Below are 23416 nucleotides of genomic sequence, written 5' to 3'. Positions count from 1 at the left end.
CGTGGATTTTGTTATCTGTGAGGGCAGGGGTGAGGAGAGTTTCCTGAAACCAATCCTCTGTGGATCCCGAGGAACAACTGCATTTTAAAAGCATTTAATACACAAATAACATTGTAACCCTGGGATTTAGAGAAAAACAAGACCTTGAACATTCAACAATATTCAACAAATACTTCTTGAATGTTTATTACATGACAATTACCCTTCTAAGAACTATGAATACAGCATTCAGCAAGTGAGGCAAATTCCGGCCTTCATGGAGCTTACCTTCTAGGGCAGTGGCCCCCAACCTTTTTGGCACCAGGCACCGGTTTCTTGGAAGACAATTCTTCCACGGACGGGGGTGGGTGGGGATGGTCCAGGCAGTAATGCGAGCGATGCGGAGCGGCAGATGAAGCTTCGCTTGCTCGCCTGCCCGCCGCTCACCTCCTGCTGTGCGGCCCCGTTCCTAACAGGCTGCGGCCCGGGGGTTGGGGACCCCTGTTCTAGGGTAAAGAATAAACAGGTAACTAATTAGATGCATACATAATAAAATAGGTGGTGCTAAGTGCAATGAAGAAGAAAGCAGTGTGAGAGATGGAGAAGGTGGGTGGACAGGGCAGTCCTCTCTGAGGACGGGTTGTTGAGAGAGACCCACAGGAAGTGAGCTAGTATTGGGGAGAAGAGGTGAGGGGACCTTGAGGCTAAAACTTGCAGGAGAAATATCCAGAAGGTGAGTGTGTCCGGAGTCAAGCAAACAAAGGGAAGAGGATGGTTGAGATAGGAAATCAGAAATAATGATAATGAGAACAATCAAATGATAATGAGAAGAGAGAGGCAGAGGAGGGGAGAAGAATAGTCCTATTACCCACCCGCTAGGCACTTTTCTACCCACTTACTGTTTACCACAGCTCTGTAAGGGAGGCATTTTTAAAAATCCTTATTTTACAGATGAAGAGACTGAGGCTTAAAGCCTTAAAGGTAATTTGGCCAAGTTCCCATGGCGACCAGTGCTCACTTCCATACTTGCCCCAGTCCTGGTCCATGTGGAGCCACAATCTGTGTTATAATCATATTGCCACACCTGGAATGTTTATTTTGCCTCTGTTTCCCCTCATCTCTAGCCAGGGTTGCAAACTAAAGGCTTATGGGCTAAGCTTGGCATGGGACATGTTTTTTTCCATCAGCACCATGTTCTATTTTCTCCTGTTTTATTTGTATTTTTTACACTTGAATGTGAAAATCTTCAGGCTGGGCCTGCCCTCCACACTCTCTATTTTCTGCCTCTTCTTCACTCACCTCCCTCACTCCTGACCATTTTATCCTAGGCTGCATCCACCTGCCTGACTCAAGGGCACTTGAGTGTCGAGAATTTTGTTTTACAGTTCACAATTGTTAATGGCTCCATACTGCTCCACCGAATCTGTGTGCCGACACTTTCCTAATCACTCTTCCACCATTCATTTAGTTTCTTTTCACAATAACACCATATGGACACCCTTAGGAGCATAGCTTTTTCATTTAGGGGAATCTTTTCTGGCATCAAACTTCTAGAAGTGGAGCTAATTACATAAGTGTGTCCACCCTGTGAAAACTCATATATATACTTATGATTCATGCCTTTTTCTTTATATGTATTGAGTTTGATTAAAAAATAAAATATTTTGTGAGAACAGATTAGGTTGATGTGTATACCGTCATCCCTCAGTACTGGCAGGGGATTGGTTCCAGGACTCCCTGCAGATAACAAAACCCATGGATGCTCAAGCCCCTTATATAAAATGGCATAGTATTTGCATATAACCTACCCACACATCATCTCTATATTAGTTACAATAGCTAATACAATGTAAATGCTATGTAAATAGATGTAAATACAATGTAAATGCTATGTAAATTGTTGCTGGTTTGCAGCAAATTCAAGTTTTGCTTTTTGGAATTTTCTGGAATTTTTTTTTCAAATATTTTTGATCCCCAGTTGAAGTCACGGTTGCAGAACCCATGCATACTAAGGGCCAAGTATAAATATTTTTATAACTTTAACTGTGAATAAATGTTTCTTTATTCTTCATTTCAATGGATTTGGTGAAAAGAAAAATCAGAGGTTGTTTTTTGTTTTCCAAAATTTTTAAAGCATTACTGCTAGACAGTAATGATGGTAATGTTGACAATAACATTGAAGGCATTAATCACAGATAGTTTCATTCATTTTTTATGCTTTTGTTGTACAGTAATATTCAACCTTGTAATCCCTAGAACACAAGGATCTGGGTTAGGTATTGTGGCAGATAAAAAGAAGAAGTAATTGATCCTGCTCTAGTTTACAGGTTTGTAATTATAATGCAAGATATATGCATCTTAAATTTTAACTAACATTTTTTTTTTTTTTTCGGTACACGGGCCTCTCACTGTTGTGGCCTCTCGCATTGCGGAGCACAGGTTCCGGACGCGCAGTCTCAGCGGCCATGGGTCACAGGCCCAGCCGCTCCACGGCATGTGGGATCTTCCCAGACCGGGGCACGAACCCGTGTCCCCTGCATCAGCAGGCGGACTCTCAACTACTGCGCCACCAGGGAAGCCCTTAACTATCATTTTTATAGTACTTCAGAACTTGCAAAATGCCTTTACATTTATTATCACAAATGACCTTTGTGAACTAGACAATACATTGAACATTTATCTCCGTTTTACAGATGAGAATAAGTGGGCTGACTTTCACAAACTAACACAACCACTAGGTTGATGGAACTTGAACTCAAACACAGGTCTTGGAACTACAAGTGCTGGAGAGATAAGCAGCCCTAGGGCCCCACATCCTCCAGCTTGTGTAGGTTTCTAACTCTGCCAAGAGATTATCAGAACCAATCCCAGGATGCCTCACATCCCTAGTCACCTCAGCCACTCGCAGAAATCCAAGCTTTCCTTGCTGACATGTACCAAATCATGGTCAGATCCTACCACTTCCCTGCCTCACAGACTCATATAACATTAGGGTCTGACCTCTTCTCTACTCTCATTTATCAAGTCGTGTATAATCTGTGTCCTGCTTTCTTCCACCAACCTGCTCTGTCTTGTCCACAGTCTGTCTTAGCCACTAGGCTCCAATCACACCTACCTCCTTTCTGTTCCTTAAATACAACCCAAGTCTTATTCCCACCTCCAGGCCTTTGCACTAGCTGTACCCTCTTCCCTGAAATGGCTTTCCCTTTGATCTTCATATAACTGCCTCCTTCTTGCCATTCAGATCTCAGCTTACATATCTCCTTCTTGGAGAAACCATCCTTGACCATCTAATGGATCCATCCAGTTATTCCACAGGATCACATTACGTGAACAATTTGCACAGCACCTATCACTCTCTGGTATTTTTCTTCTATCTTTTTGCGTATATTTGTTTACTGTTACTCCCCTAATTACCCTACTCCCCTAAATAGCATACAGATTCCATAAAGGAGGGACTCAGTACCTAGAACAGGACCAGGCATGCAGTAGGTGTTCAGGAAATACTTGGGGAATGAAGGAACAACCCAGACAGCCAATAATTATCGTCAAATAGTGTCTCATGAAAGTTTACTGTTGGGAAAATCAGGGAACACCCAGTGGAGGAGAAAGGGGCACTGTAACAACTGGAGGACTGTGGGTGGGAGACAACCGTGGGAGCAGCGGGAGACCAGAGAGGCAACCTGGCAGGTACGGAGGATGCGCGAAGAAGAGGGTGAGAACCACATGAACACAACATTAAAGAAACCTTAGAATGTAATTATTAATATTAACCATTGATGATAAAGAAGCCCCAAAATATTCCCTGAAAACATAAAAAATAACTAACAGTTCTTGAGTTTTCTCTGTGTGCCAGGTTCCATTCTGAGCATTGTCTCAGATCATCCTTTTAAATCCTCATAACAACAGTGTGGATAGACATTATCATTATTCCCATTTTACAGATGAGATAGAGGAGGGTATTAAATAACTTGCCCACTGCCACCTAGCTTTGAAGTGGTGGAGCTGGAATGTGAGTCCTAGTATTTTCACTCCAGAACTCATTCTTTTCATCACTATGTTATGGACTTTGGATTCAGAGAGAACTGTGTGATCTTGGGCCAGTTACTTGACCTCTCTGAGCCTTGGGTTTTTCATATTTAAGTGGAGGTTACACACACACAGACACACACACACACACACACACACACACACACATTTTAGCAGAGTACCTGTCACCTACCAAGAACCCGATAGCCATTGTTTTTACTATCATGTACATTACTGTTGCTTTCCCAATGGTGAATTGCACGGTAATCCTATTTCAGTTTAACTGGAAGCTTCAAGTAATTTTGTAATTCTACTGCCAGTTAAGACACTATTTTAGGGAACTTCCCTGGTGGCACAGTGGTTAAGGCTCCGCACTCCCAATGCATGGGGTGGGAGTTTGACCCCTGGTCAGGGAACTAGATCCCACATGCATGCCACAACTAAGGAGCCTACGTGCCACAACTAAGGATCCCACCTGCCACAACTAAGGAGTCCGTCTACTGCAACCAAGACCTGGCGCAACGAACTAAATTAAAACAAAAAAAGATACTATCTTAAATATTTTTTATCTTTTCTAACTGAATTTGAAAAAAAATGACATAAAAAGTCTGGTGGCACAGTGGGAGTTTAAAAAAGAAGTAATTTTGTAGAAGTAATCATGAAAACCGAGTTTAGCAGAAAGCATTAAGAAACACAGATTATTCTTCAGACACAGTTTAAGGAAACTTGAAAATGGTTTTACAGAATATAAAAAATTCCTGCACATCACATATGTATGAGGTACTGCAGGAATAGAATGGCGCCATGAGCTTTCCCTTTAACATCTCTATCTTAATGATCACTGGTGCTAACAAGTACCAGGAAACTTTTTGAAAGATGGATTTTGTACCCCTTCTCTCCATGTCTAGTATTTCAAATGGCTGTCTCTGAATCTGGTGGGCAGAGACAGGACAGATCTCTGCACAGAGACAGACGACTGCATTTTCCATGCTTGGGTGACATGTGGCACCCCCAGATGGGAGGTGTGACTTTCAGGCCCTTTGTGAAAATGGTGTTGCCTTCTGCTCTGTGCCCTGGGCACAGATTCTTGTTTGTTGGGTACCCTGCTATAGCTAATCATTCCTGGAAGGGTTATTTTATTTGTGATCTAAACATCTGCTAGTAAATGTAGATGAATAAACTGTCTAAAAAGCAAAATCCATCTAGGTATAATTTATGAGACACATGTAATATATAGGGCATTGAAAGGTTGAGAGTAAACAAATCTAAAAAAAAGGACATGCCAGGCAAATAATAACCAAAAGAAATCTGGGGTAGCTATATTAATATGAGACAAAATAGATTTTAAGGAAAAAAAAGCATTATTAGAATAAAGAATGACATTAGAAATGAAAACCATTCAACTCACCAGGAAGAAATAAAAATTCTAAACTCACATGCATCTAATAAAGTAGAATCAAAACACATCAAGCACTACAGGGAGAAACTGTCAGTTACATCCTCATAATGTAGGATTTCAATATACCTTGCTCAGTTATTGATGGAAAGCATTTGAAAAATTAGTAATAGAAAATCTGGATATACTTAATAAGCTAAATTTAATAGATATATATAGGACCCTCTCCCTCCTGATGATTAGAGAACCTACACTCTTCCCAGACTCTTATGTAACATTTACAAAAACTGACCATATACTAGACAACAATTCAAGTCTCCACACATTTCAAATAATTGATTTTATACAAGATCTAGTTATCTGACCACAATACAATTGTTAGAAACCTGTAACAAAAATATGGAGTAAACAGTTCTGTGTTTGTAAATTTATTTATTCTAAATAAGTTGTGGGTCAATCAAGAAATTAGGCATGCCATTAAACAAACTTATTTTAAGCCAAAAGAAAAGTGACAGGTGTGCTAGCATTGTAAGATTGCAGCGTAAATTTACTTTGACACTTGGAAAATAGGCTGTAATATTTCTGCAATGATGTGTTCCAGTATTTTAGGAATCATAAAATAGAGAATTCTATTTAAGGGGACTCTCTTGCTGTTATCTAAGATTTGGAAAGAGAGGGGAGTGTTCCCTGTGCTGTTTAAGGGGAAAAAGGGGGTTCTAGGTTTGTTTTTTCAAAGGGAGGGGGACAGGAACCAACTCTTTAGTTAGGTGGATATCTCAAATAAAAAGAACTTACATTTTCAAATGAAAAAAAGTATATCTTAATCCTTTTTCATCTATTTTGTCCTATGCTTCATATCCTTGATCAATTTTATCCTCTTGTTCAAAGTATTTTAAGTGTTTAAGAGATCCTAAATATCATCTTAGTCCAGATGGTTCTTTACAGGCTGGTGCTCTTTGGGCTGGATCACCACCCTGCCCAGGCCAGTGGCAGACACAGGGGAGCTGAAGGAAGCCTCCCACAGTTCTAAAGAAGTTCCAGCTGCCTGGAGAAACCCCCAGTATATATATTTGGCTGATTCTCCAGCTGAAAAACTCCATTGAACCGCAGGGGAGCACTTCCGCCCTCCTCTGCCTAGCTCCTCCAAACTCAATCTCTCATCCTCCAAACTCCTTTACTGACCTCTTCTCATGTTTACTTGTTCTTTGTAAGCAATATATTTACCATATCTATTTATTTTCCCATCAGCTATTGATTGCTCTGTGTGCCCTCTATCTCTCTCTCAGGGGCTCTAAAGAAGAGGTCTGTGTCTGTATGGTTCTATAAGGATGGCAAACAAAAATGTCCTCACATTTTAAATATTATTTTAGTTTGGAAGCCATCTCACACTTAGAGAAGAGTTACAGGTATAGTTCAAAGAACACTTTTTTTTTTTTTTTTTTGCGGTACGCGGGCCTCTCACTGTTGTGGCCTCTCCCGTTGCGGAGCACAGGCTCCGGACGCGCAGGCTCAGCGGCCATGGCTCATGGTCCCAGCCGCTCCGCGGCATGTGGGATCTTCCCGGACCGGGGCACGAACCCGTGTCCCCTGCATCGGCAGGCGGACTCTCAATGACTGCGCCACCAGGGAAGCCCCAAGGAACACTTTTTTGACTTAAGCCTTTTGAGAATAAGTTGCTGAACTGATGCCCCTTTCTCCCATACTTTGTGTGTATTCTTTACAAATAAAGATACTCTCTTACATAATCACAGACCAGCCATCAAAATCACGAAATTACCACTGATATATTACTGTCATCTAATTCTCTAATTCATTCAGGTTTCCCCAGTTGTCCAGTAATGCCCCTTATAATAAAAGGATCTGGGTCAAAATAATTATGTTGCATTTATTTGTCAAGTCTCTTAAATCTCCTTTAATGACCTTGACACTTTCAAAGGTTTGAAGCAAGTTGTTTCGTAGAGTGTCCGTCAATTCATGTTGTCCTTGCCCATGGGACTTATCAAGTCTAGCTATCCCTCCTTTTACATACTGGCGTGAAAGACAGGAGTAGAGCCCTCTATTACTTCAGGACATTCTTTGAGAGCTCTACCTGCACCCCTTCAAGAAAGTTCTCTCTTCTCTAGAGTCCAAAAAATGCCCTGGTGGTAATAGTATCTTGGTGCCTAGTTCATGATTCTTCCCTACAGCTTTGTTCCCAGTGTCCTGTAAGAAATAAGGGATCTCCTAAGGGAAAGGAAACAGCTTGTGAAGTAAGTTTCCAGACATTCAGGAAAGAATGCCCTGAACATTCTACCCACTTGATATCTCCACTTGAATGTCTGGTAGGCCTCTTACAGTTATCACGCCCAGTTGAATTGCTGATCTTCCCTCCATATCATCCTAGTGCTGCAGCCTTCCCCATGTCTGTTCATGTCAGTTCCTGCCTTCCAATTTCTCAGGCCACAAACCTTTAGGTCACCCTTGATTTGTCTCTTTCTGTCACACTCCAATGGTCCACTGTCTCTCATAATCAGACCAGTTATTAAATCCTATTGGCTCTCACCATTTCCATCACTACCACCCTGGTCCAAGCTGCCATGCTCTCTCACCTGACTGCTTCAATAGTTTCTCAATTGGTCTCCTGATTCTACCCTCACTCCCCTATAGTCTGTTTTCAACTCAGCAGCCAGAGTGACCCTGATGCCTTCCTCCTCTGCTCAAAACCCTCTTTTGGGCTCCCCATCTCACCCAGAGTAAAGTCAAGGTCCTTCTGGTGGTCTAGAATATCCTGAACGATCTTCCCGCCATACCTCTGCAAACACATCTCCTCCCTCCCTCCCCTCACTCACTCCATTCCAGCTACACTGACCCCCTTGGCCTTCCCTGAACACACTGGGCACATCCCATGCCAGGGTCTTTGCACTTGCTGGTCCCTCTGACCAGAATGCTCTTTCTCCAGGTATTCATATCTCTTTTCTTCATCCTCTCCAAGTCTTTGCCCTGGTGTCATCTTTTCAGAGACCTACCCTGACCACCTTCTTTAAAACTGTAAACTTTACCCCCATTCTGCACTGCCAGTCCACCCTCCCTGCTTTGTATGTTCTTCTTAACATTGTTACTTTCTACTGTACTCTGCTTTCCCTTTATGATTTGTCAATCACCCCATTTGAAAATAAGGTCCATAGGGCAGGGATTATTTTCACCTTTTTTGTTCACTGATCCCACTGCTTGGAATAGTGCCTGGCACAGAACAAGTACACAATAAATACTTGTCCGATGAATGAATATATTCCTTGAAAGCCAAGTATGGAAGGAATAAGGTGATGTTATACAATTTTATTTTAAAATATTTGCACCTGAGGTGGGGGTCAAGGTGGTGAAGTAGGAAGACTCTGAGCTCCCCTCCTCGCGTGGACACACCAAAGTTACAGCTACTCACAGAGCAACTACCACTGAGAACAACCTGAAGATTAGCAGGAAAAATTTCCCACAATTAAAGACATAAAGAAGGAACCACAATGAGCTGGTAAGAGAGGCAAAAACGGGTCCAGCCATATCCCCTGGCCGGTGACCCACTGGCAGCCACAAGCCACTGAGCTGCACAGCCAGCAGGGGGTCAGCCTGCTTATGAGCATGACCACAGTGGTCGGTCCCACCACATCAGAAGTGCACACGCGGCTGACGCAAGGAGCACCCCTAGAGCACATAGGTCCGAGGGGGGTGTGCTGCTGGGCCTCACAGGACGTCTGCTGTAAGGACGTCTCCACTTTTCCAAGATCAGAAGACATAATGGACCTGCCTGATATGTAGAAATAAACACAGAGAAGTAGGGGAAATGAGGAGACAGAAGAATATGTGCCATTTATATATATACACACACACACATACACACACGATGGAATAGCCACTGAAAAGAATGAAATCTTGCCATTTTTGATAACTTGGATGAATCTAGAGGGCATTATGCTACGTGAAACAAGTCAGACAGAGAAAGACAGATACCATATGATCTCACTTACGTGTGGAATCTAGAAACAGAACAATGAACAGACAAACAGAAAACAGACTCATAGACACAGAGAACAAACACGTGGCTCCCAGAGGGGTGGGGTGGGGTGAAATAGGTGAGGGGAATTAAGAGGCACAAACTTCCAGTTATAAAATTAAAAAGTCTCAGGGAGGTGTTGTACAGCACAGTGAATATCATCAATGGTGCTCTAATCGCTTTGTTTGGGGACAGATGTTTACTAGACTTATTGGCGCCAACATTTTGCAATGTATTTAAATGGCGAATCACTAAGTTTTATACTTGAGACTAACATAATATTGTACATCAACTACATTAAAATAAAAGATGAAAATATATGCATCCCTAGTATTTGCTCTAAGAATTAACACATAGTGAAATTACAACCTAATTTTGTCAAGTGTAATATCACTTCTGTGATTTTTACTTGTTTTCCAAATTTTTTTTTAAGATAAAACTCTGATCAAGTGTAGTTTTCAGTATTTCTTATGTTACTTTCATCGTATTTCAAGTGGATTGGCTTTATGAGGCCTGTGCAATCATCTATGGATAAAAATGACCTCATATTTCCCTGAGTGGAAAGGAACAAGCTTTGTTTTTTGTTTTTTAATTTATTTTTTAATTAATTAATTCATTTTTAACATCTTTATTGGAGTATAATTGCTTTACAATGGTGTGTTAGTTTCTGCTTTATAATAAAGTGAATCAGCTATATGTATACATATATCCCCATATACCCTCCCTCTTGCGTCTCCCTCCCTCCCTCCCTATCCCACTCCTCTAGGTGGTCACACAGTACAGAGCTGATCTCCCTGTGCTATGCGGCTGCTTCCCACTAGCTTTCTATTTTACGTTTGGTAGTGTATATATGTCCATTGTTTTCTTTCTTTTTTTTTTTTTTTACATCTTTATTGGAGTATAATAGCTTTACAATGGTGTGTTAGTTTCTGCTTTATAACAAAGTGAATCAGTTATACATATGCATATGTTCCCATATCTCTTCCCTCTTGCATCTCCCTCCTACCCTCCCTATCCCACCCATCCAGGCGGTCACAAAGCACCCAGCTGATCTCCCTGTGCTATGCGGCTACTTCCCACTAGCTATCTACCTTACATTTGGTAGTGTATATATGTCCATGCCTCTCTCTCGCTTTGTCACAGCTTACCCTTCCCCCTCCCCATATCCTCAAGTCCATTCTCTAGTAGGACTGTGTCTTTATTCCTGTCTTACCCCTAGGTTCTTCATGACATTTTTTTTTTTTAAATTCCATACATATGTGTTAGTATACAGTATTTGTCTTTCTCTTTCTGACTTACTTCACTCTGTATGACAGACTCTAGGTCTATCCACCTCATTACAAATAGCTCAATTTCATTTCTTTTTTATGGCTGAGTAATATTCCATTGTATATATGTGCCACATCTTCTTTATCCATTCATCTGATGATGGACACTTAGATTGTTTCCATCTCCGGGCTATTGTAAATAGAGCTGCAATGAACACTTTGATACATGACTCTTTCTGAATTATGGTTTTCTCAGGGTATATGCCCAGTAGTGGGATTGCTGGGTCATATGGTAGATCTATTTGTAGATTTTTAAGGAACCTCCATACTGTTCTCCATAGTGGCTGTACCAATTCACATTCCCACCAGCAGTGCAAGAGTGTCCCCTTTTCTCCACACCCTCTCCAGCATTTATTGTTTCTATATTTTTTGATGATGGCATTCTGACTGGTGTGAGATGATATCTCATTGTAGTTTTGATTTGCATTTTTCTAATGATTAATGATGTTGAGCATTCTTTCATGTGTTTGTTGGCAGTCTGTATATCTGCTTTGGAGAAATGTCTATTTAGGTCTTCTGCCCATTTTTGGATTGGGTTGTTTGGCTTTTTGTTATTGAGCTGCATGAGCTGCTTATAAATTTTGGAGATTAATCCTTTGTCAGTTGCTTCATTTGCAAATATTTTCTCCCATTCTGAGGGTTGTCTTTTGGCCTTGTTTATGGTTTCCTTTGCTGTGCAAAAGCTTTGAAGTTTCATAGGTCCCATTTGTTTATTTTTGTTTTTATTTCCGTTTCTCTAGGAGGTGGGTCAGAAAGGATCTTGCTGTGATTTATGTCATAGAGTGTTCTGCCTATGTTTTCCTCTAAGATTTTGATAGTTTCTGATGAAAAATCTGAAAGTGAAATCAAGAAAACACTCCCATTTACCATTGGAACAAAAAGAATAAAATATCTAGGAATAAACCTATCTAAGGAGACAAAAGACCTGTATGCAGAAAATTATAAGACACTGATGAAAGAAATTAAAGATGATAGAAATAGATGGAGAAATATACCATGTTCTTGTATTGGAAGAATTAACATTGTGAAAATGACTCTACTACCCAAAGCAATCTACAGATTCAATGCAATCCCTATCAAACTACCACTGGCATTTTTCACAGAACTAGAGCAAAAAATTTCACAATTTGTATGGAAACACAAAATATCCCGAATAGCCAAAGCAATCTTGAGAACGAAAAATGGAGCTGGAGGAATCAGGCTCCCTGACTTCAGACTATACTACAAAGCTACAGTAATCAAGATAGTGTGGTATTGGCACAAAAACAGAAAAGTAGATCAATGGAACAGGATAGAAAGCCCAGAAATAAACCCACGCACTTATGGTCACCTTATCTTTGATAAAGGAGGCAGGAATGTACAGTGGAGAAAGGACGGCCTCTTCAATAAGTGGTGCTGGGAAAACTGGACAGGTACATGAAAAGGTATGAGATTAGATCACTCCCTAACACCATACACAAAAATAAGCTCAAAATGGATTAAAAACCTAAATGTAAGGCCAGAAACTATCCATTGTTTTCTTAAAATAATTCTGTGTGGAAGGGGCTGTGTCCCTGCCGTCCTCTTTCACACTTGCACACCGTGGCATCTGGAGAGCTGCTTAGCTGGCTGCCCTGCCACACGTGTGAGGCCTTGGAGAAGGATGGAGGGAGTGAGCAGCTGAGGCGATGCCCTTCTACAGCCGTCACCCTCTGCGGTGAGAGTTAAATACGGCAGAGAGCAGCAGCCAAGGGCGTTGTAGCCTCCTGCTCTAAACGACATTTTAGCTTTGCAGCAGAAAATGTTTGACTCCATACCCCCTCCTAGAAAAATCACAAGCAGTTTCTGTTCATGGAGAAGGAATGAGTTTCCACCCATCCCGCAGCAACATCAAAGCTCCCTTAGCCCTGTCCCTTAGTAAGGACTAACAGGAAAGTCTCTCTCTTACCTTGGGGTTTATTTGCTTTGCAAACTTTTCCTCTGCCCAGTAGAAGTTTCCCAATAATGGCTACATTTACATTTTTGTTTCCAGATTAATTAACCACTTGAGGAGTGTAAAACTGAAAGCAAAGTACTTTTGTCTGTTTTCCGGTCTGCTCCCCCACTGGGCTTGGGGCCCCCTGGGGATAGAGGGCCTTTCTTAGTCATCCTTGTACCCAGCATGGTCCTGGCACAAACCTGTCCCTACGTTATTTATTCATTCAGCAGATTTTTAATGAGTGCCTAGCGCATGCCAAGTTCTAAGAAGCAGCCATAAGCCTGTGACCTCACATAACTCATATTTTAGTGGGAAGATGACAGATATTAAACAAACAAATAAGGTAATTTCAGATTTTTGTCATTGCTGCAAAGAAAATAAAGCAGGGAAATGGAAAAGTGAGAGCAGGGCTGCCTAGAATAGGGTTTGAGTCCCCTAGCAAGGTGGCGGCAGAAAAGGTGCTTCTAGGGGGCCTGGTACAGGCCGCTTGGTAACCGTCAGGCCCTGTCATTTTGAACCAGCTCCCCCATCTTCTTGACTGACCCTCATGCAGAGGAGGCAAGGCCCGCTGCGAACATTTGTGGGGATACAGCAAGAGGACCAGTGGAGGCCCCCACGTCTAAATATTTACAAGTTATGAACCAAGCTAACAAACTGTTAAATAAAATATGACCTACCTTCTTACCCTGACAAATTAAATTCATAGAGACCTGGAAGGCCAGCTTCAGTATTCTCAGACTCCTCCAAATTCTGCAATGAAATATGGCAGAGCTAGGTGTGCCAGCCCCCCGACCCTCATCCCTAGATGTACATCCTGACCCTGCCCCCATCTCTCCCCAGCCTGGCTCCATCTCCCACTGTGAGGGGTCTCTGCACACACATATGACACCTCAGCCCCTACATCCAAGAGCCATTAATGTCTTCTGCAGATAGCCAGCCACCTCAGACGTCGGGGTGTGCAAACCGGCAGCACAGACCACCCCGGGAGGAGGGCCCTGAGGCAGAGGCTAGTGGATTCTGGAAATGAGCTTAGGTCATTTTGGTCTAAGAGAATTGCAGGGTTCCAGGTGACCAGGGCATGGTCTAGAAGAGGAGACACAGGCCCTGAGTATGCAGGTCTCCTTGGCCCCATGGGCTCCTTGCTCCATGGGGAGGGATGAGGTTGGAGGATGACCACAGCGGCGCCCTCGACAGCCAGGCCCAGGGCCTAGGGATGGTACTAGGAGGGAGGTTACCTTTGCCAATGTAATTAAGGAAGGCCTCTCTGGGGGGAAGGTGTAGGAACGACATTTGAATGGAGACTTGAAAGGTAGGATGAGTCATCCAGGCCAGTATCTGGGAGCAGGGCATTCCCAACTGAGGGAAAAAGAAGTGGCCAGGCAGGTGACGCTCTGTACAGAAGAAGACTGGGGTCGCTGAAGCCTAACTCAGGGGAGAAGAGTGACAGGAGATGAGGGCAGATGGTCAGGCAGGGGCAACGACCTTGGAGGCTGATGTAAGGAGTCCTGCCTTGACCTGGGTGCACGGGAGCTTCTGAAGAGCGGACACAATCTGAGCCCTGTTATAACCAGATCACTCTGGTGCTGTGTGAAGTGGATGAAATCACAAGGAGCCACTGTCAAGGGCAAATCAACAGATTTGAGCACCACGCAAAATGCTTCAGTGCCTTTGATGTAAGGATCCTTGTGATTAATTCTTCCCCAAATTTTCGAACCAAGAAAACTCTCCTACTAAGCTGGCTGCTGTTGACTCAGAGGGTTTCTCCTCTTGTCTAGGCTGCCTGCAAGCTCAGAGCTGAGTTGGTGCTTATTTGCAGGGTAAACTGTTCATTTATCAATCTGGCATCCAGTCTCAATTTTATACCTCCTACCCGTATACATGTTTACACAAACTTTTCTCAGAACAGCAAAAATTATAAGTAAAAAAAATAGTAGTTAGAAACATAGGGAGATTTGAGAAGATGGCGGAGAGTAAGACGCAGAGATCACCTTCCTCCACACAGATACATCAGAAATACATCTACACGTGGAACAACTCCTACAGAACACCTACTGAACGCTGGCAGAAGACCTCAGACCTCCCAAAAGGCAAGGAACTCCCCAGGTACCTGGGTAGGGCAAAAGAAAAAAGAAAAAACAGAGACAAAGAGTAGGTACGGGACCTGCACGAGTGGGAGGGAGCCGTGAAGGAGGAAAGGTTTCCACACACTAGAAGCCCCTTTGCGGGTGGAGACTGCGGGTGGCGGAGGGGAAAGCTTTGGAGCGGCGGAGGAGAGCACAGCAACAGGGGTGCGGCGGGCAAAGTGGAGAGATTCCCGAACAGAGGATCGGTGCCGACCCGCACTCACCAGCCCGAGAGGCTTGTCTTCTCACCCGCCGGGCGGGGGCTGGGAGCTGAGGCTCGGCTTCGGTTGGGTCCCAGGGAGAGGACTGGGGTTGGCTGCATAAACACAGCCTGAGGAGGTTAGTGCGCCACGGCTAGCCGGGAGGGTGCCCAGGAAAAAGTCTGGAGCTGCCGAAGAGGCAAGGGACTTTTTCTTCCCTCTTTGTTTCCTGGTGCGCGAGGAGAGGGGATTAAGAGCGTCGCTTAAAGGAGCTCCAGAGACAGCCGCGAACCGCGGCTATCAGCGCGGACCCCAGAGACGGGCATGAGACGCTAAAGCTGCTGCTGCCACTGCCACCAAGAAGCCTGTGTGCGAGCACAGGTCACTCTCCACACCTCCCCTCCCGGAGCCTGTGCAGCCCGCCACTGCCAGAGTCCCGTGATCCAGGGACAACTTCCCCGGGAGAACGCACGGAGCGCCTCTGGCTGGTGCAACGTCACGCCGGCCTCTGCCGCCGCAGGCTCGTCTCGCATCCGGACCCCTCCCTGCCCCCGGCCTGAGTGAGCCAGAGCCCCCAAATCAGCTGCTCCTTTAACTCCGTCCTGTCTGAGCAAAGAACGCGCGCCCTCAGGCAACCTACACGCAGAGGCAGGACCAAATGCAAAGCTGAACCCCGGGAGCTGTGCGAACAAAGAAGAGAAAGGGAAATTTCTCCCAGCAGCCTCAGAAGCAGCGGATTAAAGCTCCACAATCAACTTGATGTACCCTGCATCTGTGGAATACATGAATAGACAACGAATCATCCCAAATTGAGGAGGTGGACTTTGGGAGCAAGATATAGTATTTTTTCCCCTTTTCCTCTTTTTGTGAGTGTGTATGTGTATGCTTCTGTGGGAGATTTTGTCTGTATAGCTTTGCTTTCACCATTTGTCCTACAGTTCTGTCCGTCAGTGTTTTTTTTTTCTTTTTCCGGTACGCGGGCCTCTCACTGTTGTGGCTTCTCCCGTTGCGGAGCACAGGCTCCGGACGTGCAGGCTCAGAGGCCATGGCTCATGGGTGTAACTGCTCCGCAGCATGTGGGAACTTCCCGGACCGGGCACGAACCAGTGTCCCCTACATCGGCGGGCGGACTCTCAACCACTGCTCCACAAGAGAAGCCCTGTCTGTCTGTTTTTTTTTTTTTCTTTTTTACTTTAAAAAACTTTTTTTCATAATAATTATTTTTTATTTTAATAACCTTATTTTATTTTACCTTACCTTATTTTATTTTATCCTCTTTCATTCTTTCTTTCTATTTTTTCTCCCTTTTATTCTGAGCCATGTGGAGGATAGGCTCTTGGTGCTCCAGCCAGGAGTCAGTGCTGTACCTCTGAGGTGGGAGAGCCAACTTCAGGACACTGGTCCAAAAGAGACCTCCCAGCTCCACGTAATATCAAATGGTGAAAATCTCCCAGAGATCTCCATCTCAACACCAACACCCAGCTTCACTCAACGACCAGCAAGCTACAGTGCAGGACACCCTATGCCAAACAACTAGCAAGACAGGAACACAGCCCCACCCATTAGCAGAGAGGCTGCCTAAAATCATAATAAGGCCACAGACACCCCAAAACACACCACCAGACCTGGACCTGCCCAACAGAAAGACAAGATCCAGCCTCATCCACCAGAACACAGGCACTAGTCCCCTCCAACAGGAAGATTACGCAACCCACTGATCCAACCTTAGCCACTGGGGACAGACACGAAAAACAACAGAAATTACGAACCTGCAGCCTACAAAAGGGAGATCTCAAACACAGTAAGTTAAGCAAAATGAGAAGACAGAGAAACACACAGCAGATGAAGGAGCAAGGCAAAAACCCACCACCTAACAAATGAGGGGGAAATAGGCAGTCTACCTAAAAAAGAATTCAGAATAATGATAGTAAAGATGATCCAAAATCTTGGAAATAGAATAGAAAAAATGCAAGAAACATTTAACAAGGACCTAGAGGAACTAAAGAGGAAATAAGCAACAATGAAAAACACAATAAATGAAATTAAAAATACTCTAGAAGGGATCAATAGCAGAATAACTGAGGCAGAAGAACGGATAAGTGACCTGGAAGATAAAATAGTGGAAATAACTACTGCAGAGTAGAATAAAGAAAAAAGAATGAAAAGAACTGAGGACAGTCTCAGAGACCTCTGGGACAACATTAAATGTACCCACATTCGAATTATAGGGGTCCCAGAAGAAGAAGAGAAAAAGAAAGGAACTGAGAAAATATTTGAAAAGATTATAGTTGAAAACTTCCCTAATATGGGAATGAAATAGTTAACCAAGTCCAGGAAGCACAGAGAGTCCCATACAGGATAAATCTAATGAGAAACATGCTTGGACACATGTTAATCAAACTGTCAAAAATTAAATACAAAGAAAACATATTAAAAGCAGCAAGGGAAAAACAACAAATAACACACAAGTGAATCCCCATAAGGTTAACAGCTGATCTTTCAGCAGCAACTCTGCAAGCCAGAAGGGAGTGGCAGGACATATTTAAAGTGATGAAGGAGAAAAACCTACAACCAAGATTACTGTACCCAGCAAGGATCTCATTCAGATAAGATGGAGAAATTAAAACCTTTACAGACAAGCAAAAGCTGAGAGAGTTCAGCACCACCAAACCAGCTTTACAACAAATGCTAAAGGAACTTCTATAGGCAGGAAACACAAGAGAAGGAAAAGACCTACAATAAAAAACCCAAAACAATTATGATAATGGTAACAGGAACATACATATCGATAATTACCTTAAATGTAAATGGATTAAATGCTCCCATTAAAAGACACAGACTGGCTGAATGGATACAAAAACAAGACCCGTATACATGCTGTCTACAAGAGACCCACTTCAGAAACAGGGACACATACAGACTGAAAGTGAGGGGATGGAAAAAGATATTCCAGGGAAATGGAAATCAGAAGAAAGCTAGAGTAACAATTCTCATATCAGACAAAACAGACTTTAAAATAAAGACTATTACAAGACAAAAAGAAGGACACTACATAATGATCAATGGATCGATCCAAGAAGAAGATATAACAATTGTAAATATTTATGCACCCAACATAGGAGCACCTCAATACATAAGGCAAATACTAACAGCCATAAAAGGGGAAATGGACAGTAACACTATCATAGTAGGGGACTTTAACACCCCACTTTCAACAATGGACAGATCATCCAAAATGAAAATAAATAAGGACACACAAGCTTTAAATGATACATTAAACAAGATGGACTTAATTGATATTTATAGGACATTCCATCCGAAAAAACAGAATACACATTTTTCTCAAGTGCTCATGGAACATTCTCCAGGATAGATCATATCTTGGGTTACAAATCTAGCCTTGGTAAATTTAGGAAAATTGAAATCGTATCAAGTATCTTTTCTGACCACAACGCTATGAGACTAGATATCAATTACAGGAAAAGATTTGTAAAAGATACAAACACATGGAGGCTAAACAATACACTACTTAACAACGAAGTGATCACTGAAGAAATCAAAGAGGAAATCAAAAAATACCTAGAAACAAATGAAAATGGAGACACAACGACCCAAATCTATGGGATGCAGCAAAAGCAGTTCTAAGAGGGAAGTTTATAGCAGTACAATCCTACCTTAAGAAACAGGAAACATCACTTATAAACAACCTAACCTTGCACCTAAAGCAATTAGAGAAAGAAGAACAAAAAAACCCCCCAAAGTTAGCAGAAGGAAAGAAATCATAAAGATCAGATCAGAAATAAATGAAAAAGAAATGAAGGAAACTATAGCCAAGGTCAATAAAACTAAAAGCTGGTTCTTTGAGAAGGTAAACAAAATTGATAAACCATTAGCCAGACGCATCAAGAAAAAAAGGGAGAAGACTCAAATCAATAGAATTAGAAAAGAAAAAGGAGACCAACTGACACTGCAGAAATACAAAAGATCATGAGAGATTACTACAAGCAGCTCTATGCCAATAAAATGGACAACATGGAAGAAATGGACAAATTCTTAGAAATGCACAACCTGCCAAGACTGAATCAGGAAGAAATAGAAAATATGAAGAGACCAATCACAAGCACTGAAATTGAAACTGTGATTAAAATTCTTCCAACAAACAAAAGCCCAGGACCAGAAGGCTTCACAGGTGAATTCTATCAAACATTTAGAGAAGAGCTAACACCTATCCTTCTCAAACTCTTCCAAAATACAGCAGAGGGAGGAACACTCCCAAACTCATTCTACGAGGCCACCATCACCCTGACACCAAAACCAGACAAAGATGTCACAAAGAAAGAAAACTAAAGGCCAATATCACTGATGAACATAGATGCAAAAATCCTCAACAAAATACTAGCAAACAGAATCCAACAGCACATTAAAAGGATCATACACTATGATCAAGTGAGGTTTATTCTAGGAATGCAAGGATTCTGCAATATACGCAAATCAATCAACGTGATACACCATACTAACAAATTGAAGGAGTAAAGCCATATGATCATCCCAATAGATTCAGAGAAAGCTTTTGACAAAATTCAACACCCATTTATGATAAAAACCCTCCAGAAAGTAGGCATACTTTCCTCAACATAATAAAGGCCATATATGACAAACCCACAGCCAACATCATCCTCAATGGTGAAAAACTGGAAGTATTTCCACTAAGATCAGGAACAAGACAAGGTTGCCCACTCTCACCACTCTTATTCAACATAGTTTTGGAAATTTTACCCACAGCAATCAGAGAAGAAAAGGAAATAAAAGGAATCCAAGTCAGAAAAGAAGAAGTAAAGCTGTCACTGTTTGCAGATGACATGATACTATACATAGAGCATCCTAAAGATGCTACCAGAAAACTACTAGAGCTAATCAATGAATTTGGTAAAGTAGCAGGATACAAAATTAATGCACAGAAATCTCTGGCATTCTTATACACTTATGATGAAAAATCTGAAAGTGAAATTAAGAAAACTCTCCCATTTACCATTGCAACAAAATATCTAGGAATAAACTTACCTAAGGAGACAAAACACCTGTATGCAGAAAATTATAAGACACTGATGAAAGAAATTAAAGTTGATACAAATAGATGGAGAGATATACCATGTTCTTGGATTGGAAGAATCAACATTGTGAAAATGACTCTACTACCCAATCAATGTACAGAGTCAATGCAATCCCTATCAAGCTACCACTGGCATTTTTCACAGAATTAGAACAAAAAATTTCACAATTTGTATGGAAACACAAAAGACCCCGAATAGCCAAAGCAATCTTGAGAATGAAAAATGGAGCTGGAGGAATCAGTCTCCCTGAGTTCAGACTATACTACAAAGCTACAGTAATCAAGACATTATAGTGCTGGCACAAAAACAGACAGATAGATCAATGGAACAAGATAGAAAGCCCAGAGATAAACCCACGCACATATGGTCACCTTATCTTTGATAAAGGAGGCAAGAATATTCAGTGGAGAAAAGACAGCCTCTTCAATAAATGGTGCTGGGAAAACTGGACAGGTACATGTAAAAGTATGAAATTAGAACACTCCCTAACACCATACACAAAAATAAACTAAAAATTGATTAAAGACCTAATGTAAGGCCAGTCACTATCAAACTCTTAGAGGAAAACATAGGCAGAACACTGTATGACATAAATCACAGCAAGATCCTTTTTGACCCACCTCCTAGAGAAATGGAAATAAAAACAAAAATAAGCAAATGGGACCTATGAAACTTCAAAGCTTTTGCACAGCAAAGGAAACCATAAACAAGACGAAAAGACAACCCTCAGAATGGGAGAAAATATTTGCAAATGAAGCAACTGACAAAGGATTAATCTCCAAAATTTACAAGCAGCTCATGCAGCTGAATAACAGAAAACAAACAACCCAATCCAAAAATGGGCAGAAGAGCTAAATAGACATTTCTCCAAAGAAGATGTACAGATTGAAAGAATGCTCAACATCATTAATCACTAGAGAAATGCAAATTAAAACTACAGTGAGATATCATCTCACACCAGTCAGAATGTCCATCATCAAACAATCTAGAAACAATAAATGCTGGAGAGGGTGTGGAGAAAAGGGAACCCTCTTGCACTGTTGGTGGGAATGTAAATTGATACAGCCACTATGGAGAACAGTATGGAGGTTCCTTAAAAAACTAAAAATAGAACTACCATACAACCCAGCAATCCCACTACTTGGCATATACCCTGAGAAAACCATAATTTAAAAAGAGTCATGTACCAAAATGTTCATTGCAGCTCTATTTACAATAACCAGGACATGGAAGCAACCTAAGTGTCCATCAACAGATGAATGGATAAAGAAAATGTGGCACATATATACAATGGAATATTACTCAGCCATCAAATGAAACAAAATTGAGTTATTTGTAGTGAGGTGGATGGACTAGAGTCTGTCATACAGAGTGAAGTAAGCCAGAAAGAGAAAAAACAATTACTGTATGCTAACACATATATATGGAATATAAGAAAAAAAAAAAAAGGGGTCATGAAGCACCTAGGTGTAAGACGGGAATAAAGACACAGACATACTAGAGAATGGACTTGAGGTTATGTGGAGGGCAAGGGTAAGCTGTGACAAAGTGAGAGAGTGGCATGGACATATATACACTACCAAACATAAATTAGATAGCTAGTGGGAAGCAGTCCTATAGCACAGGGAGATCAGCTAGGTGGTTTATGACCACCTAGAGTGGTGGGATAGGGAGGGTGGGTGGGAGGGAGACACAAGAAGGAAGAGATATGGGAACATATGTGTATGTATAACTGATTCAGTTTGTTATAAAGCAGAAACTAACACACCATTGTAAAGCAATTATACTCCAATAAAGATGTTAAAAAAGAAACATAAGAAGTTGCAACTCAGAACACTGATACTTGACCAGTAGTTCTTTTGACAGTGTGTATACTGGAAGTTGCTTGTTTGTTTTGTTTTGATTGTTTGGTATATTGTAATTGAGGGACAGGTAGCATGGAGGTTTTAAATGCACCTTACCCTTTGCTACTAAAAAATTAAAGCGACTTGTTGAGACTCAGTTTCTAATGTTTACAAACAAATGAATGCCATGGCTTTTCATAACTCTCCCAAATTTAATACAAGGTTGTCATAAAATATTTTAAGATATAAAAAAACTGTAAAGTATAATACAATGAACAGTCACGTATATATCTCCCAGTTTAAGGATTCAAGCATTAGCAAATGCAGCTGAAGCTCTGAATTCCCTCCCTAATTATAACCCCTTCCCAATCCCCACTATTCTGAATCTGGTGTTTTATCATCACCAAGCATTTAAAAAATACTTTTATTATATATGTAAATATGTAACCCTCAAAACAAGTAGCACTCTTCAGTGTGTTTTTACACTTCAAGTGGTATCATACTTGTTTTTATTCTTGTCTTTTTTTGCTCAAAATTGTTGATATTTATCCCCTTTGATGCTGGAGCTCACTGATTATCTGTGTCCCATTCCATCACTATTCTGCATTTGTTCTCCTGATGAAGTACCTTTCACATTGTTTCTACCCCTCCCCCACCTCACTATAATTTTTACTAACAAAGCTGCTGGGAAAATTCTTTTTTTTTTTTTTTTAACATCTTTATTGGAGTATAATTGCTTTACAATGTTGTGTTAGTTTCTGCTTTACAAAAAGCGAATCAACTATACATATACATATATCCCCATATCTCCTCCCTCTTGTGTCTCCCACCCACCTTCCCTATCCCACCCCTCTAGGTGATCACAAAGCACCGAAGTGATCTCTGTGCTGTGCAGCTGCTTCCCACTAGCTATCTATTTTACATTTGCTGGGAACATTCTTGCATACCCTCCTTGGATTCATTATACCTTAAACTACAAAATACACACATGCATGGAAAACTAAGCCTTTCAGACACTGTTCCTACATAAAGTCATTATTTTCAGAGTGATTTACCATCACTCATATTTGATCCTTTATAATGGCTCCAAGGTGGATATTTTATAAGAAGATGCAATCCACAGAGGGATAGAATGATTTAAAAATCAGAATTATGGAACTTTTGAAAAGCCCTGCAAAGTACCAAGGAGTCATCTAATCGAACACCTTCATTTTATAGACGAGGAAAGTGATTCCAGGATGGGGAAGTGACCTCCCCAGTGGTGAGCACTGGGCTTCAGAGTGAATCCTATACTGGTCTCCACCATGATGGACATACGTATGAAATAAATATAATATAAATAAATCCTTTGCTTTTTCTTCTGTTCACTAAGACCCACTAAACAATGCACCATGAGACGCGGACCACTCATAAGTCCTTCCTGGC

The 23416-nt window shown here is 41.7% G+C and overlaps 1 long non-coding RNA gene across 1 annotated transcript in view; it reads right to left on the bottom strand.

Moving 5' to 3' along the window:
- Positions 1-346: 346 nt before the first annotated feature.
- The window catches only part of LOC125964493 (uncharacterized), a 94728-nt gene continuing 71658 nt past the window's right edge, over positions 347-23416 (bottom strand). The window contains exons 2-3 of the long non-coding RNA XR_007477556.1: positions 13391-13463; positions 347-485 (exon numbers count right to left, since the gene is read on the bottom strand). This is a non-coding gene — a long non-coding RNA (uncharacterized LOC125964493). The remainder of the gene's footprint in view (positions 486-13390; positions 13464-23416) is intronic.

This window comes from Orcinus orca, chromosome 5 (assembly GCF_937001465.1).
Source record: "Orcinus orca chromosome 5, mOrcOrc1.1, whole genome shotgun sequence".
Classification (NCBI taxonomy): Eukaryota; Metazoa; Chordata; class Mammalia; order Artiodactyla; family Delphinidae; genus Orcinus; species Orcinus orca.
This window is presented reverse-complemented; position numbering and strand designations above follow the sequence as displayed.